The following is a 6613-nucleotide window of genomic DNA, read 5'->3' as shown; positions in this document are numbered from 1 at the left end:
TTTAGAGAAGTAGCAAAATCCCTCCAAGAAGGTGGCATCTGTGTGATTATACCACCGGCCTCAAACTTGTTAGGCAACAGACATGGAAAATGTTCTTGTTTCTTTGCTAGCGCATTTATCTCATGAGCCTGTTCCACTACAGAACAGTTTTCAACCATTTTGCAGTCATATAGCTGCTCCATAAGGTACAACTCACTACCAGCATCAGAAACTCCAAACTTTGCCTCAAGAGCATCCCATAACACTTTGCCTGATGTGCAAGATATGTAATTTTCCTCATACTTACTATGAAGTGCACTAATCACTGCTCCTCAAAACAGGTTATCAGCAGCCAAGAACTTTTGCTCCTCCTCAGGAGTAAATTGTTCAGGCTTCCCCTGTGCGGTATGATAGCAGTTCATAGCAGTCAATCACAATACCATCTTGGCACGTCATATTATAAAATTCTTGCCATCAAAATTATTCGGCTTCAAAGCAGCAGCAAAAACACTGATAGAAAATTGCCTAACATTAGATTTTTGGATTGTTAGTAAATTAGGCATTTTCATGGTCAATTTAATCAAGAAATAAAACATCAGCAGGTTTGTGATGACATATATGTACATGTGTATATCACTAACAAATGCTACAGCATGCAAGTATGACATACAGATCGATACAGTTAGTACGCAAAGTACGGTAATCATAGAGTTAAGATTGTACCTAGTGGAGGTCCCATGCCAAGAGCATTGGAGGCTCTATTCGCACTAGTCGACATAGTGCGTTGCTTGAAGTCGTGGACCACAATCAATGTAGGAAGGTGTTCGCAGTGCAGTCCCTCGAACAATCACCAGGAAGAAGACGGGTTCCGCGAGCGATCACTAGGAAGAAGACGTCGGACGAGCAGTTGCGGAATCACTCCCCAAAAACCTAATCGCCGCACACCCCATGCAAGGTTCACAAGTGGACGAGGGTTCCAGAAGGCACCTGCTCTCCCATTACTCCATGCGCGCAGAGGTACGGGATGGGGAAAGCAAAATGGCGGCTGAGATGTGGTCTCTCGGAAGCGAAGGAAGCCAGGAAGACTGATGGAGGACTTTCTATTTTATGCCTGCGTAGGGAGGGAGCTGGGAAGACTGACGGAGGACTTTCTGTTTTATGCCAGCGACGGGGAGGGAGAGAGCCAGCGGAGGAATTCAGGAGTCGGAGATACGGAGAGATGGTAATTGGCGCAAGCAACTTGCCTCCACTATCAATGAGAGAAACTCCCATAACTATGTGGATTAAGTGGCAAAACCTAGGCCACGTCCCACCCATCCGCTCGCTCGCCGCTTGCCCGCCTCGCCACGGCCTGGCCGGCGGCGGCGGCGGCGCGCACGTGGCACTCCTTTGTCCTTTTCTCAGCTTCTCAATTAAGATGGATAATTTCCAACAAAATAAGCTGAGTAAACGTTCAGTCAAAATCCCATACGGTATTAAACCATACAATGCTTAATATTATGTACCATAGAGTTTTATTTGATTTATTAAATATTATACGGGCCAAGCCCATAATATATCCAACAGGATTACCTTCCATAGCCACAGGCATACCTTTAGCTTCCGCTTCAACTCGAGGTGTGTCCAATATACTTGTGTCATCATCTTCTATTGTATTTGGATTCAGCACAGTTATTACTTCATTTTCTTGGCAAGCTTCATGACTGAATTTACTTGATTTAGTAGTGGCATCTTCTTCATCAGTGGGAGGAGTGTCAAAATAATCACGAGGTTTAGTCTTTACCACGACATACCATTTTGGATCTTGAGTATCATTCACATAATATACTTGCTCTGCTTGCGAAGCCAAAACATATGGCTCATCTATTGACAGCCTGCGAGTAGTATTTATCATTATGAACCCATACTTGTCTTCTTTAACTCCCCTTGTTGTATGTACATCCCACCATTCACATTTAAAATAACAACTTTATGAGTCCCATATAAAAACTCCACAATATCTGTCAAGACACCAAAGTAATCTTTGTTTCCAGTTCCTTCATCGCCCTTAACAAATACTCCACTATTTTGTGCTTGAAATAGGGCGTCTATGTCCCTTGTGTTAAATCTCCATCCATTGACCATATAACTTGAGAAATGTGTCACTCTAGTATCAGGTCCTCTTGCTAGATCAAACAATTCATCAGAAACAGAAGGATCTCCTTTGGAATACATAGTTGATATCTACATGAAGCACAATAGTTAATTAAGCTACCCTAAAGAAATAATGTAATAAATACATTCCTTATACTTACATGGTTCTTGAACCACTGAAAGAACTCTTTCTCATGCCGCTTGTCTACATTTGTGGTGCTCTGTGTCCTTAAATATTCCTTGTGAATGTTGTGACATAGGAGAATAGAATTGGAGGTCCATAGTTCAATGAACATCTTAGGAGTGGCTTACCCTGTATATGGAGAAGCCTCTTCACAGTTCTTTAGAATGTAGGCTTGTGCTTTATTCAATTCATTCATCTCCATCTCACAATATCTATTCCCAATAAGCCGTCTTCCAATTTTGGCAAAAATCTAGAGCTGTGTGTTGCTATTGTTATCATCACTGTCATCATTACGGCTTGGCCTGTTGATTCTTGTCTCAATTCTATGCAAGTACATAGAACAAAGAGACACATTCCTATAACACTACAGCCTCAACAATTGCTCCCCCTAGATGAGCTTTGTTTTTTACAAATGACTTTAGTTTGCGCAAGAATCTCTCGATGGGATACATCCATCGATATTGCACAGGACCACCTACCATTGCTTGTTGAGCTAAATGGATTGGTAGATGCATCATTACATCAAACATGGATGGAGGAAATATCTTTTCTGATTTGCAAAGAGTAATAGCAATTGAAGAATCAAACCTTTTAAGGATCTCCACATCTAACACTTTTGAGCAAATTTCTCGAAAAAAGTTGCATAGCTCAATTATTGGAAGACAAATATCAGCTGGAAGCATGCCGCGAATAGATAGTGGAAGGTATCTATGCAGAAACACATGGTAATCATGGCACTTCATCCCTGATATTTTAACATTTATTGCATCTACATAATTAGATACCTTTGCAGAATAACCATCTGGGACTTTGATTTTTGTCAAGAACTCACAAAATGCTTTCCTTTTAGGTCCAAAAAGTGTATAAGGTGCATTATGAAATAAAAATTTTCCATCATCTGTGGGAGTCGCATGAAGTTTTGGTTGTATTCCCATGATTTCCATATCAAATCGAGAATTAATGTTATCCTTTGTCTTCCCCTCCTGTCCAAGCAAGGTACCCACCAAACTTTCACCAACATTCTTTTCAATGTGCATGACATCTAGGTTAAGTCTTAGTGTCAATTTGCTCCAATAAAAGAGTTGAAAATATACTCTTTTTCTTCCAAACACCATACACTGTGCTGAAGCGTTTCCTTTTCTTGTCAGATTTCCCAAATATAACAAGAATGGCAGCATAATGATAGCAATGTTACACCTTTGAAATTACATCAAAATATCATAACTCATATCATATTTATTTACAAAAAGAAAGCTGCATAGACTTAAATCTTTTTGTATGTGTACCTGAGTAAACTTTTCATATTGTGAAAGAACTTTAGTGCCTGATAATGGTTTTGGAGCACATCTCCTTTCCCTTTGACCATTAAAAGAAGTAGTATTGTTCCTCCAACTATGTCTTGCTAGTAGGAATCTCCTGTGTCCCATGTAGCAACCTTTTCTTCCATTGGCTAGCCATTGGTAGCAAGTGTCAGTATGACAGGATGGACATGCATATTTTTCCTTTGTGGACATTCCTAATAAATTCCCTAAAGCAGGAAAATCATTAATTGTCTAGAGCAATGCAGCTTTTAGTGTGAATTTACACTTCGTCGAAGCATCATAGGCCTCCACCCCACCCCACAACTCATCAACTCATCAATTAATGGCTATTGATATGCATCAGTGTCGTTGCCAGGTGCTTTAGGGCCAGGAATGAGCACTGAAGTTATCATATAAGGATCTTTCATGCACATCCAAGGAGGTAGGTTATACATCACAATAACAATGGGCCATATGTTGTATGATGTGCTCATATGTCCAAATGGATTGAATCTATCACTAGCAAGCCCAATCCTAACATTGTGCGCATCTGATGCAAATGATTGGAATTTTTTTGTCAAAATCTTTCCATTCCTTTGAATTGTTGGCCGTCTCATATATCCATCATCAACTAGCTCCTCTTTGTGCCAACGCATATTAGTTGTAGTTTTGGAACACATATACATCCTTTTCAATCTTGGTATCAATGGGAAATAGCGCAACACCTTCTGTGCAACTTTTCGAACTCTTCACCTTCGTGATTTGGATGCATTGTTCTGGTCATCACTTTTCCACCTAGAAAGCTTACACACTGGACATGACTTAGCTTTAGCATAATCACCTCTGTACAGAATGCAATCATTTGGGCATGTGTCTATGCGCTTGTAATCCAATCCCAAATCTGACATGACTTTCTTAGCATCGTTGAATGACTTTGGAGCCTTATTCTTGGTAGGAAGTACCTTCCAAAGCAGAGTAAATAGAGCATCCATTGCATTTCCACTCAAATCATATAGGCACTTGATGTTCATCATTTGCATAATGAACGGTAGTGTAGAGAAGGTACTGCATTCTGGGTACAGCTCATTGTCTACCTCTTCAAGAAGTCTATAAAATTTGCTAGCTTCTTCAGTAGGACCTATAGATGCGGTCATGTCATCCTGCAAGCCAGGTGATGAACCATCAAATGATCCCAAGTTGGCATTCACAGCATTTCCAAAATCATGCACCATCTCACGTAGACCATAGTCATCATGATCTTCCATGTTGTCATCACTGTCTTCTACATCTGACACACTCTCTCCATGATGATCTGATACTATGTACTCTTTCCATATTCCATTCAGCATGAGATTCTCCATCATAGATATCTGATCAGCAAAGTAATTGTTTTTGTAGATTCTATAAGGACATCAAAGGAGCTTGTCCGCACTACAGCCAGAAAAAGCAAACTCAATAAATTTTTTAGCTCCTTCTGTATCGGTGAAGCCTCCTATTGGATATGTCCATCCAACTTTTGTCCACAACCATCCTGTCATTGAGGAATGAATTATTTACAAAACTACAGTTTGTCAAGTTATTGAAGAACTTATAAAAATGATAGATAAATATAGGTTGTGTATGCAGAACAGAAGACCTAGAAAATATTCAATGGGCTATTGGTATTTGGTATGCATAACAGGTACAGGCCTATGGCTATGCTATGGGTATGGCAATCACAATCAGGATGGAACAATCGAGCTACACAGAGGTCCTGCATCTGGCTGCTTCAAGAACAAACACGGGTACAGTCTTGAAAGGGGAGAGGCTTCTGATGGAAATAGGAATGATAGTGCTAACAACTTGTATTTTGATCAAAAGTATTACCTGACTGTAGAGGTGTTGGACACCAGCGTCTCAGCTCTGCACCAGTGGATCAGTGGCAAGAAGCAAATGGATGGACGGGCGGCGGCCGTAGCAGTTTCGGGGCTGTTTAGGGTTTAAGCGGTAGCCATTGAGTATTGAGTTCACATTTGTGGGCTACCTAATCTGGGTCAAAAAATGCAGGAGGTTTTTGCTCTAGTTTTTTTCTTTCTATTTTTGTGGTGAACATTAATGCCGATGAATACTGCAGGCAGCCTGGTTACTTGTTAAGGACCTGATTTTGTATTTTACAAAGATTTAATAATTAATAAAGCACCATAATTTGCTTTATTAGTCATCGAAATATGAGTGAGTTATTTGCAAACAAAATATTTGACAAAACAAAACTAATATGGTTCGAATGTTGATATTTAGCTTGATCTTATGAGTAGAAAACTATGATATTCTATATTATTTTTTATAAATATTTAATCTATGCTTTAAATAATCATTTATCGGTGTTTTGAATAAACACCAACTAGTAAATTTATATTTGTTGCGCGTTGGGCCTGGATGGTGTGCTAAAAGATACAAGGTTTATACTGGTTCGTGCAGAATGTCCCTACTTCTAGTCTGCTACTGCTGCTCGTGTTATTAGCACTAAAAAAGGTTCGTAGTAGGGGGTATAAATGGTCGAGAGAGGGACAGGTCCCAAGTCTCTGATGGAAAGGTCGAACGAGTACTGAGAGCTCGGTTGCTGCTCAGCTATGCATAATGTGGTGCGTGGTGTGTCGAATTGATCCGTCCCCTTAGGGGGGTGCACTGCCTTCCCTTTTATAGATCAAGGGGGAGCAGGGGTTACAGATGGGAGAAAGAAGAAAAACCAGAGGCCAAGAAGGTCCTTCGAAGGTGCCGGGTCTTCCTTTTCCTCTGAGCCAGCCCCGCTGCCATGGTAGATAGTGCCAGGGATAGCACGTTCACTAATCTTGATAGGGCCATGCCCTGGCTTCATTTAGCAAGTGGTCACATCCCATCCTGCCCTGGCGGGCGGCGCGGCGCACTAGGGTGCCGAGCCATGACCCTATAGGGAGCATACGGGGAAATGATCGTATGTCCATTACTGTAGATGATGTGAGTTTCCTCCTGGATCGTAGTGATTGTCGTATGCTTATGT

At 40.8% G+C, this 6613-nt stretch overlaps 1 pseudogene; it reads right to left on the bottom strand.

The window, feature by feature from the left end:
* Positions 1-311: 311 nt before the first annotated feature.
* On the bottom strand, positions 312-5127 carry LOC136548395 (uncharacterized; annotated as a pseudogene).
* Positions 5128-6613: the final 1486 nt, after the last annotated feature.

Source organism: Miscanthus floridulus, chromosome 4 (genome assembly GCF_019320115.1).
Source record: "Miscanthus floridulus cultivar M001 chromosome 4, ASM1932011v1, whole genome shotgun sequence".
Classification (NCBI taxonomy): domain Eukaryota; kingdom Viridiplantae; phylum Streptophyta; class Magnoliopsida; order Poales; family Poaceae; genus Miscanthus; species Miscanthus floridulus.
This window is presented reverse-complemented; position numbering and strand designations above follow the sequence as displayed.